This window comes from Lutjanus erythropterus, chromosome 11 (assembly GCF_056507025.1).
Source record: "Lutjanus erythropterus isolate fLutEry1 chromosome 11, fLutEry1.hap2, whole genome shotgun sequence".
NCBI lineage: Eukaryota > Metazoa > Chordata > Actinopteri > Lutjaniformes > Lutjanidae > Lutjanus > Lutjanus erythropterus.
Window position 1 is genome coordinate 23112807 of NC_139327.1, and position 13239 is coordinate 23126045.

At 40.6% G+C, this 13239-nt stretch overlaps 1 long non-coding RNA gene across 1 annotated transcript; it reads left to right on the forward strand.

Moving 5' to 3' along the window:
- Window positions 1-1225: 1225 nt before the first annotated feature.
- LOC146319095 (uncharacterized) lies at window positions 1226-12107 on the forward strand. The gene is made up of 2 exons (XR_014771563.1): window positions 1226-1551; window positions 11576-12107. It is a non-coding gene; the product is annotated as an uncharacterized LOC146319095 (long non-coding RNA).
- Window positions 12108-13239: the final 1132 nt, after the last annotated feature.

Consider the following 13239-nt stretch of genomic DNA (forward strand, 5'->3'; position numbering starts at 1 on the left):
ATAGTTCTGACTCTGCTGAATGTGGGAATATAAGACACTTGTAGAGGAAGGCTGTGATATTTGTTCTCTCAAAAGTTGCAGTCTCATTTCATGGCCCCGATGATGTCAGCTGATACTAAACCATTTACCACAGTATTAGCTGCTGTCACTAAGGACTGTAATTTTACCTCCTTAGATTATTTTAAGAAGTTACTGAGCGCTGAGACACGAGGAGAAATATTGTCTCCTTTTTAATGAGTGAGCCACAACTGAGACACACTTTTGACCAAACTTAATGCATCGAACTGTTTCTCATGTTGTCATGTTAAAAATGTAAGCATTGCTTTTGCAACAAAATAACCCTGTAATGTATTTAGTTACCCATGTGAATAATTTAAATAAACCTAACAATCATTTGCTGCCTCTTAACTGTAACTTCAGAGGTCAAACCAGAAGCCTGCAGTATTTTAAACAGAAACATGTCTGTCACCCAACTGTACATTCATATTGATTCTGTATATATTCAGTCCTTTTCGCTGACTTTTGGCTACGTTATTCCTGTCAAATCATTAGCAGAATCAGAATCAGAATCAGAAATACTTTATTGATTCTGGGAGGGAAATTGTTAGTGTTACAGTTGCACCCATTCAAGAAAGACTAGAATATAAGTACATATATAACCATATAGAAATATAGAATATAGAGTTAAGATAAAAAATATTATGGAAATAAAACTTTAAGAAAAAATATTTTTTAAAAAGAGTTATATTATTATTATTATTATTATTATTATTATTATTATTATTATTATTATTATATTATTATTATTATTATTATTATTACATTATCCACTCAGCACTTTTCAAAACAAAGTTACTAAGTGTTTTTATAGTTCAACCAGAATTATAAATTTCAGGGCTGCAATTAATTCAGACAATTTAAACAATCCAAAAATAATTTTTAAAAAATACCCTACAGTGATATAAATGAAAATAGTAATAATAAAACAGATGAGACATGCTGGGAATAAAGCTGTGTTTGTGTGTGTCTGCGTGTGTGTGTGTGTGTGTGTTGGCATTAATGAAAGCCTTTTTTAGACTTGTAGATTTATGTGTAGACGTCAGATCCGTGCAGCTCCTGACGTCCGCCTCTCGTGCCTGCTACGTCATTACGCTGCCAGCTGATCGGAGTGGGAAGCCGGGTGTGTGTCTGACTTGGGTGTGTGTGTGTGTGTGTGCGTGTGTATGTGTGTGTATGGAGAGAGAGAGGAAGAGAGAGAGAGAGAGGGAGGAGGATTGAAGCAGGAGGAGTTGTGTAAAAGGGGCTGAAGTCCTGCGCTGCGTCCTCCTCCTGCTCCTCCTGCTGCTGCTCCTGCTGAAAAGTAGATTCTCCACGAACCTGATCTGTAAATGCTGCCAAACCGTTTCATATCGTGGATGTAAAATAAGCAAACAGACATCGACACACCCTGCTGAACTGAAGGTCCAGGACTCCGGCGAGCGGTGGGCGAGGCAGCCTGAACTCCGGCGGACCGTGCGCAAGCAGGAGCGACCCGGCCGGCCGGTGGTCAAGGTGGGGCGTGTTAAGTGTCTGTGAGGCTGTCTGTGTGTCTCTGCTGGGTAAAATGCTTGTTCCTGTCAGCCTGGTTTAGCCTGTGGCGGTTTGATGACCCAGTTTGCGTGATAAACGACAACCTGGGTCCTTAACTCGACTTAATTCCAGTAAAATCCACCTCTGCAGCTCTGATTTCTGCTTCCTGCACATTTTGGGCGTCGAGGATCGAGATCTGATGTTTTAGGAGTTCTGGCTGAAGGCCTGTCTGTGTGTCATCTAGATCATATGCTCCAACCGGGCCGCTGATATGAATTATGGGCACCCACAACCTCCCAGCTCCTGCAAACATTTAATCAACATTTAAAGATGATTGACTCAGTGAAACTGTGGGCAGAGGCTCTGCTAAAAGTGCTGCATGGAGTATTTGCACATGCAGTGCTGATAGTAGCTAAAGGGCTGCTTGAAATGTGCTAAAAAGTCAGAATTATGCCTAAATGAATGCAGAAAGGAACAAGAAAGCCAGCAGAGCTACACAGACAGCGTGCCATCAGTGTTTTACATTATATTTTAATCTATTATGCTTCAAGGAAACCAGGAAACTTGTACTGAGGCTTCTAGAGTATTCATTTAGTCATTCTTAAGTACTTAACTGTCAAATGCTGGATTTCTAGGCTATACTTGATGTTTGCATTAATGTAATCCAAACTTGTCACAAAGTGTCAGCATTCATAGCTCCTTTAAAAACTGCTGAGTTCATAACAGGCCAAGGAAAAAGCCTGAGCTCAAGTAGGGGATAGGTGAAAAATCAGGAAGATAACTCGGGCCGAGTCATTCCTCAGAAATGCAGTGACACCAGCCGTCATCTGGCAGGTCTTTCTCCAAATAAAAGATTAGTTTATATTACTTCAGATGTTTGTAAGGTGCAGTAAGACGCTCTTAAGCAAAGCAGGTGACGTAACAACATATTTAGGCCTCTCAAGTCTCCTGGTCTCATGTATTTACAGTCTTTCACACTACTGTTAAACATTTTAAAGGCAAAATGCACTGATGTATAAGTAGTCTTTCTCTTGGATGAGTGGGTAGGGAGGGGGGGTGGGTTACTGTAGTGTATGTTACATCGATGGAGCCTGTCTTACATAATTGTACAGCCAGAGTTCAGTGCGCCGGTAGGAATGCGCAATAGGCTGTGTCACGAGCTGCATTTGTGCCATTGCAACCCGGAGCGTGACATAAGCCACCCTGTCAATGAGGATCACATGGCAATGACAGGGTGTCAGTTAAAAAGCAACTTGTCTGCATGTGCTGTTTCCATCCAGGCAAAATAAGCAAGCTGTTTTATTGCCTACATTTTGCAGAAGTGAAGCCATCTTGCTCAACTTGGGTTACACCCTTCATTCCTATTGCGTGCCTTGTCAAGGGAGGATGGGGCAAGAAGGGATGTGTTATGTAGGTTCATTTAGAAAAAAAAAAAAAATCTAGTTCTTTCAAACAAAATGGCACAGACTGCCTGAGGACAGGCTTACAGGCCTCATGCAGCACGTTACCACCATCTCCCAGGATGTCATGAATTCAGAATGGCATGCAGCTCTTCCTCTCAAACAACCTGAACCCCTTTTATTTGTCGTGATCTCGGGGTTAAAGTCAGATAGCCTTTTAAAGTCCAGCACATAGCGAGCCAGCAGCAGAGCATAAGAAGAGGCTCTCTGCACTATGATCAGTGTGTTGCCAAAGCCACCGCCCTTTCCCTGTCTTTGTCCCCATTCCCAGTCTAAAATGATCAGTCTATATTACAGACTACAATCTGGGGCAGTAAACACTCTCCCACTGCGGGGCCACACCCACAGCAGAGGAATGCACCTGAATTGATGTATGTAACATAACGTTTCATTATCGTGTGTTTCCGTTCACAGAGCTGCAGCAGCAGAATGAAAGTCTGCAATTTCATGCGATAACTCTGCAATTCTTCACATATTTTCGCGTGCAGTTTCATAGCCGCAAGTCGGACTAATGATTGAGGTATCTCAGCAGCCCGACCCTGAACATGAAGAGGTCAAATGAGTGGGCCTGCAGTATGGAGAGAGGTCTGTCTCTCCATCGTACGCCCTCATTTTTTGGTTTCTGGTTTCCGTCTTCAGCAGACGTGTGCTGCTTCTACCTGGTCAGATTTGATCCATCTTTTATTATTTTTAGACTGGGTTACACCAAGAGAGATTAAATTAATCTAAGAATAGTCCTAATCAGAGTTGAACAAAACTAGGTTTAAATCCAGAGTGAATCCAGATTTAAAATCAAGCAGAACTCTGTTGCACTATTAAAAACTAATTTCCATTTAGTTAATCCAAATTTGCTGATGGAAATTAAATACAGTTTAATTGATAGGGAGATTCATCCTTACCCAAATTAAAATAAATAAAAATAAATTTGACCTATTAGGGACCAATTATGTATAAAAGAGGAAGAAAAATAAATTTTGGCTGCTTTGTATCCTTAACAAAATGCTAAATTGCTTCTAGCTAGCTAAAAAGTTAGCAAGATGTTACATCATGTGCCAGGGCTAAAAAGTTAACTAAATATCATATTGTTTAAAACTCTTAATAGCTGTTGGGCTCTTGTTGTTGGACTTTTGGTTGGAGGAGGTGAAGTTAGTTTGTCGTATTGTCCCCTTTTATTGTACTGTCTTCTTGCACTTCTTACATTTTACTGCACTTTACTTTTTTTTTTAAACCAAACTATTTTTACGATACTGAAGTCGCTGCACTTTTTGTAACTAACTCACTCACTGGAACAATGTGATGTTAGTCTGTTATCAAGTTCCAATATTGGCATTATTAAGATACGATATATTTTTTTTATCAAGAAAAGATTCTAACAGTCCGTCATGAACGATATGATATGAAAACTTAATCTGCTTGAGTTCGCTCACTGGCTGTATGTCAGGAAGCGGTGTTAGTCCCTAAACAGGACCCTTCAACCATGAGGCAGTTAGTGGAGTAGTTATCACTTGCATGTTTTCTGTAAAACAGAATTATTACAGAATTACAGAATTGCATTATGCCCCCTCACCATGTAGCTAAAGTCGTCCATGGACGTAACATTAGGAGGGAGAGTGGTCCTATCAGCTGACTCTTCACGGGGTGAACACAGAGGTTGTTTTGGTCCTGGTCTGACCCAGAACGCTTGGGCTAACTGAGCTAAAGTAAGTTAGCTAACAGCTAACATCCGTTAGCTTGGTAAAGTAAGCTAGATAACTGCTAGCTGCCAGTGGCTCATTTAGCCTTTGGGTTCTGGGAGCCAATCTCAGTACGACCTTGTTGCTGTATCCCATTGGTCTTGGAGGCTGCGTTCATCGTGGCGATGGGTCATGTTCACTGGGAGTCTGCTCAGCCTGGTTCTGTGTCCCACTAACGACAGCTAACAGCTATGGTTAGCTACGTTAGCAACAAGTACGCAGCTAAAGCTAGTGTTATCCGTCCATCACTAAACTCTGTAATTAAAGTTAAAGCTGAGTAGTCAGAGGACATCAGTGGGAAAACTATGTCCTCCATTTGTTATGATCTAGTATTACCCAAATACGTGAATAAAGTTGTAAAGATTGTGCTTTTGTACAGTGAGACCTGCTCCCAAGAAACACTGCAGTCCGCTCCGGTTAACACATTTGTCTTCAAATTTTGGAACACACCTGAATGCAGGATGAGTTATCAACTGTTTGAAATCATTTCCCAGGAAAAGACAAACTACAAAGCCAACAAATATCATTAAAAATACCCAGAATACTTACAAAAGGACTTTAAAAAAAAAAAAAAATACACATATATAATATACAATCAGATCAGTATTTGTAACAGCCAATATGCAAAGTTTAGATATCAGGAAGGGAAAAATAGTTCTGGAACATCTGTAATTATTTTGTCTTTTCCGTAATGCACAATTTCCAGCTCCCCCGGCTCTTGTATTCGCAGCTAAGCCCTGATAGAACAATCTCTGAAAGAGTTAAAATGTCAATAATTCCCCTATGGTTCATTCACACCCTCCTATTTACACGCCATCATTCCTGTTTCTCTCTGACACGCACATCCTGCCTGTTCAACTCCACTGTGTCTTTCCCTCTTTCTTATCCTCCCTGCTGTGGTGGCAGAGAAAGCACGTCCACAGGCACAGATAAGCTCAGTCTTTTGTGTATCAGACTGTGTGTTATCTCTTTTTACACTGTTGCCCCGTGTATAAAAGCCTGTCTCAAGGCCTTCCACACTGGCTGTCATGTGCCTCTGTCTGACTCCCTCGCTCGGGTAAGGCCAAGACAGACAGAGAGAGAAAGAGAGGGCGGAGGTATGAGGTGCAAAAAAAAAAAAAAAAAAAAAAAGGGGGCAGAGTGGAGGTGAGGGCGATCCTGACGGTCCAGCCACGTCCGCCCTTGTCTGGAGCAGACCAGATGTAGACGAGTGGATCTAGAGGAGATGGGTGAAGGATAGAGGGATGGAAAAGAAGGAGAGACTGTGCGAGCCCACAGCAGCTGGATGGAATTTCTAACATACGCAGCTGGAATGTCAGGAATGCAGGACAGTCTGATCTGACCGAGAAAGAGGGTGGAGAGGACAGACGAGTCAGGAAAAACTAAAAAAGAAGAAGAAGGAGAGGAGATATAAGAAAGAGTGGCACAGTAAAGGAGTCGGGGGCTCAACACTGGGCGTCATTGTGAACATAAAGATACAGAGTCACTGTTTGTGGAGGGACTGGCACGCTATAGAACAAATAACTAATTCAGTTTCAGTTTGAGGTTGAGGCAGCCATAGTCAGCCGTTAGGGCTGTCAACGGCCCTGTGTGTGGCCCGAGGTCTTGTACTGTACGTCCTGCTCCCTGGCTTCATTCAGACTGGGTGTGTGTGCAGGCCTGTGGGGGAGGAGGGTGGTGGTTCACTCTATGATCCTGATGTGAGGAATGACAATGGTCTGGTTTTTTTTTTACTAAAGATCCACTCTCCAAAACGTACTGCTGTCCACTTTTTTCAACGTGTACTGCAAACAATAGTGTCTGATCAGCCATTTTTTTTAGTCTTGTTCGACAGTGGTGTGTCTCTAGGGATGGGCATGTCGTTCTCCACCACTTCATAACAACGACTGTTGGATGATTTTCCTTGAAATTTGATTCACACATTCATGCCTTTCTTAGGATGAACTGTAATAACTTTGGTGATCTCTTAACTTTTCATTTAGAGCCATCATCTTGTGAAAATTCATCCAACACTTTGTTTTATGACCATATACCTACAAAACTATTGAAATTCCCATTAGCCTCAGCTTTACCTTGTGTTTAGTGCTAAGTAGCAAATGTTAGCATGCTAACATGAACACGGTAAACATTAAACCTGCTAAACATCAAAATGTTGACATTAGCATTTAGCTCAAGTGCAGCCCAAGTGGCTGAAAAATGAAGCCAAAGTGGAAAAAAACTGAAAAAAAACTGCCAAAAACTGCCATTCCTCAAATGGCCACTTGAGGCTCGCTCCAAAAGCAGGTCAATCCCCATACTGTAGACCCCATTATAATAATGTCCAACTTAACAGCAGAAATAAACATGATTATAGTCTACTCACCCATTTCAATTATATTAAGACTTAAAGGTAGAATCAGTAGGATTTGTCCAAGCTGTTCATAAATGCAACTGAATAATAATAGATTTTTTTGAGTGTCATTCCCAGGATGTCAAATACCGACGTTTTGTGTCGATAAAGTGTCCCAAGCGCAGCAAAATGAGGAGAAGAAAAGTAAATACAGGCAGAGGGGAGGGTCTCTGCAGAAACAGCCACCACCGCACAGTTATAGTGGATCATAAGTAATGATTGATCGTATTATGCTTTTAAAGTTTTGCTTAATTAAAGGTGTGCCCGCTTTGAGTTACAGGTGGGCACCGTCATAGATGGCTCTCTTTGGTAGCTGGCCCTTGTAGCTCCCTCAGTTCCCCCTATTCTCCACCTCTTTGCCCGTTTTTGGATTAGCTGTGAGTCGGGCGCTACCAAGATGGCGATGGCCACATTTACGACACTGTGAGCTTCAAAACAACTCTTCAGAAACCTATGGGTGATGTCACAGAGTCTTTGTCCACTAATTGTGATACAGTCTGTGGTGCAGCCTCACAGAGGCACAGACATGGATGGGGAATCTTAGGTTCCTGTTTAGACGGTCTAGTGCAAGTGTATTGAGGTTGAGTCCAACTTAGGGCTTTGCAATTCATTTAAATTTTCCAACTGGCCGCCGTCAGCACGTCGACCCTCCTCCAAATCCTCTGTCCCATCAACAGCTCCATCTGACTGCATGAGAGCAAATACACTGATATTTAACTGAGGAGGAGTGCTGCTGTGCATCCATGTGTGTGTGTGTGTGTGTGTGTGTGTGTGTGTAAGGAGCAGTGTGTACACGCCCTGTGAACTCATCTGTGAAGGCACAACTTACTATCTGAATAATAAGCCCTTTAAGTTGCAACAATTAAAAATCCTCTGCAGCCCAAAAAGCTTTCACTTAATAAGCCTACATTATAGAGGATATCTTATAATCTGTTGTGGCAGTTTGATTGGCACAGTTCATTAATATTATTTGTGTTACGCATGTTATATTTGTTAAACTTTTCAAGAGTTTTGACATCCATGAAATCCACAAGATGAGACACTAGTTCATGTGTGCAGTGGGCCACACAAGGTGGAAGCAAACCGGGATGAGAGAAAAGTTTTTCGCCACATGCGTTGGGTGAGCAACCCTCACAAAGCGGCTCCAAGTGTTACAGCAGCCAAGTGGAAGTGCCAATGAATGTTTCATTTTAAATAAACAAACGTAGCTATTTATAAAAAGATAAGGATGGGGTGTGGATGTGAGCTGTATCAGTAGTTTGTGAAACAAACCAAATGCTGGAGATGTATCACCACATCCAGCCAACGAGCCTCAGCTCCTCTGAAAGAGAGGAGAGGTGAAAATCCTGCAGACAGAGCAGCAAGGACATAACAGCAATTTTCACTAGAATTAATTAATGGCCACCATTTTGAAGTCTACTAATCAGTTACATGACTCACTAAAAAAAATCTACACCTGATTTTATGAGATTTGTGACATTGATTTGATTGGAGAACAAGTGTAATTCTGGCACCACACTGGCAAATTTCTTTTAGTGGTTTAAAACATACATAGGAGTGGTAGATTTGACTATGGGTACATTTTCCAGCGTGCATCAGTCACAAGTCAGAACAGGCCGTCAGGGCCTCTCTGCATGCTGACTCACCCCCTTTAAAAAGATTCTGACATTTGTCATGTAGATAAATCTGTCAGGAGGTGGAAGAAAATCCTATTAGTGTTTTTCCATGTACAACCAGTGTATTTGCCGTAATGAATACTGTTATGCGTCTGATGTCTGGATATGTCTGTTTGGATTTTACTTCAGGATCATCCTGAGTGGGCCAGACAAAGTGTGAGACAAAATGATTCCTCCCTGCAGCGGTGTCTGTAAAAGTTTCATAAGTCCTGCTGATCGTGACCTGAGCCCCCTGCTGTGCTCCGTCTACAGGCTACAGGACACTCAAATACCTGAGATTATTCTGGTTCTCGTTGCTGCAGGAATGTACAGCATGTGTTACTCATCGTCAACCAGAGAAGTGGAGCGTGTCCTCAATATCTCGAGATCACCGCAAGATTACATTCTTTGAAAAGCACAGGCCTGCTTTAGCTTCATATGTGTCAGTCTTGAAGTGGTTAGTTTGGTTAGTTCATGTTGGATTTCATTTTTACATGCAGTTACTGGGTCATCGGGTTAGCAAGCTAATCTTTAGACTACAATTCAAGCTGAGATCTATGTGTTTTCACAAGTAGTATGATTAAGTCAGATAAAATCCCAAAACAGTTCTTTGTGAAGCTATATTTAGGCACAGTGAAACTTTCAATGAAATGCTAACATTAGCATGCTAAAATGCGCACAATGATAATGATTGCATTCTCATGTATTATAGGCCATAAGCCCCGCCCCCTCCATGTGAGCAGATGGGACGTGAAACTAAAACATCAAAGTACATGTTAAATACATTTTTCCCAAACAAGGATTCTGTCATTTTAGGCTTTTTCTTATCATGCTGAAGTATGTGCAACTGTACATTTTTCTCATAAATCGTGTTTTAATCAGTTATTTGATGCTATAAAAAGGGGGTTTCATATCATTACTGACATCTGCTTGTGATTGAGTCAGCCGGGTCGTACGGACTGGAACTTGATATCGCAGTCGCTACCGCACAGACTCTGGCTCTAAGTGACGTTATCAGTGCATGATGGCAGCACTTGTATCTGGGATATTATGGCTTCATTTTTGTACAGAAGACGGAAGTGGAGGTGCAATATCTATCTATACTGAACAGAAAAGTAGGCTACAGCTGAGGCTGATGGGAATGTCAGTAGTTTTTCAGGTAACAGGTTATAAACAAATTGAAATTTTGATCTGATGATGGTGCTAGATAGATGTGTGTGTGTATGTGCACCAAAACGTATATTCTTTAGTCCTTTCAATAGTTGTTGAGATTCTTAACTCAAAAAACCACAAATGTGATTCTTATGGAGCCGCCAGTGGAAAAGTCAGGGATCACCAAAATCAGCCAGTTTAATCCTCTGAGAAACATGAATATTTTTATAAAAAGTTATGACAGTCTGTATTGTACTTTTGACATATTTCACTTTGGACCAGCTGACATTTCATTCCCTAGATCCTTTATGGTTAAAACTATACATATAAGGTGGGTTGCCTTACAAAATATTAATTTAATCTAAGCCCTGTTTCACATTTAAAGACTAATCTCAGTTGAATAAATCCAGGTTTATTGATGTAAACTTAAGTCTTTATCAATATGAGTTGCTTGCTTACCTGAATTAAAACTGATAATTAATAATAATAAAAATAAGTGCTGTCAGGACCTAGTAGGTATAAAAGAGGGGAGAACTGTTAACTTTTGGCTACTCTGTATTCCTCCCATCAATTATTTTGCTTAATCCATCTAAAAAAAAAAGCAGTTATTTTAAAACTTTGTAGTGTAAGTTTAAAGTTAATACTACTAATTGAAGTTTACTTTTTTACAATAGAATTCAATTTAATCTAGGTTTTGAGTAAAAGTTTTAAAGAGGTTTAAATTTAAGCTTTTTTTAAAAAAAAAAAGATTTAAAAGGTTGGTACAAATATTTGATAAGATAAACCACAATTTAATCAGGTTCAAAAATTAATCCTTGTTGGTGCAACCCAGCTATTGTGGATTTAATTTCTTATAAGTCCTGTCTGTGTTTAAGTTTAATTGTTTACATCTTACCTGTGCGAACACGTCAATTTTCATTTCCTTTTAGTCACCAAACTGCTCAACACACCCCAAACCTCCAAATTAAGCTGCCATCTTAAGTAACCGAAGTTTCTAGTTTTTCATATGCAAGCTTACAACTTCATCAGACTAAGTGTGTTTTGAATACAGCTACAGGTTTTCTCTCTGGAAAGCACCTGAACGTTCACGTCATTAATGAGGACTTCAAACACAAATAGTTTTTCTTTGCACTTCTGAAAGGATTCCAAGATCTCTGCTTTCATGTAGAGGCTGTCTTCTCCTCTTCATCGCCTCTTGTTCATGCTTTGTAACCACGGCAACTGACAAAAAAAAAAAGAAAGAAACTCAAGTGTGTTTTTTTTTTTTTTTTTTTTTGTGCCAGAGGCTGTCCTGTGATTTTGTGCATCATAACTAAGAGAATATCTAAGAATTTTTCTTGCTGGCACAGAGTAACGTGCAGAGGCAGAGTTGAGCTGTTGATGCGTGTATCCCTCCTGGTAATCTGACGCATGATCTTGTGTGCATCTCGCCAGTCATTCTTGCATATCAGCTCATTTCACCCACTTACTCACAGCTGATCGCACACACTGTGGCTCGACTGCACCCACTTACTGTACGTGCGTGAGTGGCTGCAGGCCAACTCATACCCACGCTACTGAAGCAGGGAGTTTAGAAGGGAAGTTAAATGATCTCTTCTTCTTCTTCTCTTTCTGCAGGAACACCTAAAGCAGATGAAGGAAGTAAGGAAGGAGCAGGAGTCACCATTCGGGCCTTAAAGCAGGCCGTCTGGTCCGAACTCTCACGCTCACTGGCTGACTCCCAGTGCTCCCTCACCCGAATGGTCCCGAATGGCTGACACACAGCAGTTCTTCACTGGCAAGCTTTATGTTCCTGTACACATGCTAAAGCTGCCAGCTGAAGAACTGTTCTGGTCAGCCCTGCCCCGGATGACTCAAGAAGAGGAAGCGGATGGCGGGGAGGGGGTGTTTAGTGGGAACAGGACTGAGGAAGGCGACGTTTCACACACTCAGCAGCCAGACTGGACTTCAATACCCTGCCAGATTTGAGCCACCACTGTGTATATTCCTGTTTTAATCACATGTGAGGTATATTTCACTTCAGGCAGGACAAAATGTTTAGTTTGTGGTCACATATGTTGTCTTTTTTTCACAAAAAAAAAACCCTGCTGGAATTTTGTCTATGATGTGTCCTCTGTTCTCACAATAAAGAACGAAATATTTTCTCAGACTGAAGGTTTATTGTCGTGGACAAAACTGCACACTATAGACAATGAAACGCATAACAGCACTGAAGGCTCACGCATCCAAAAATAACCACACACACACACAAAGAGGCACACAATAGATAGAATAAATGTGTCACACTCATCCCTTTCAACTCTTAACTCTGAGGCGATCTCATTAAAGGTGAAGAAGGAAGATAAGATGCTTTTTAAAAATTGTTAAATGGCCTCAGATATGCAAAAACTTAATGGTCTTTGTTCTCTAGTTGGGTAATCACCACATTTGCAAGTTAATAAACTGACATTTAGTCAGGACTGTATGAATCCAGACTGTTACACTCAGTGTCTTCAGGACCTAAAATCATCATCAGCTGCTTCAAGGATTCTTTCAACGGTCACAAGAAACTGAGGAGGTATTGAGATAACTTCCTGAAGGTAAAATAATGTTTATAACTGACTGACATTCATTTTCCTCTTAGTTTACTTCAGCAACAATGTTAAAATTATGAGTGTAAGCTGAACTGATTTAATGACAGAAATATTTAGGATGGTTACACCAATAAAGATTAACTTAATTCATTTAATTATGATTAGTTCTAATCAGCAAACTAGATTTTCATCTCTGTGCAATTACGTCTAATCTCAGTTTAGTAAATGCAAGTTTAGTGATTTAAATGTTAATCAACATGGAGATGGTCATGGACTGTTTGGAATATCTAAATCAAACTTTTTTCCTTAGAGGGCAAAAACTGACAGATAATAGTGGATCATAAGTTAAAAACAAAACCCTATTTTATTGGAACGTGTTGTACTGTAAGATGCAAAATGCAAGTTCCCTTAACTGATTGACTTCCTGCACAAAGTGTCACTCTGCCCGCCTGCTGAGAATATGAAAAATAATTTATAACATGGACCTTATGTTTTTTTTGGCTTTTTGCCTTCACTGGTCAAGAGATGGGAAAGGTGGGAGAGAAAGAAGTGCCACAGGATGGTATTGAACCTGGGCCACTGCAATAAGGATTGAAGCTTTAGTACATGGAGTGTAAACTCTCCCTAGTGAGCTACCAGGCCCCCCCTAAAAAATATTTCACCTCACAAAATAAAACAGCATAAATAACAATTTATATTCTTTTTCTT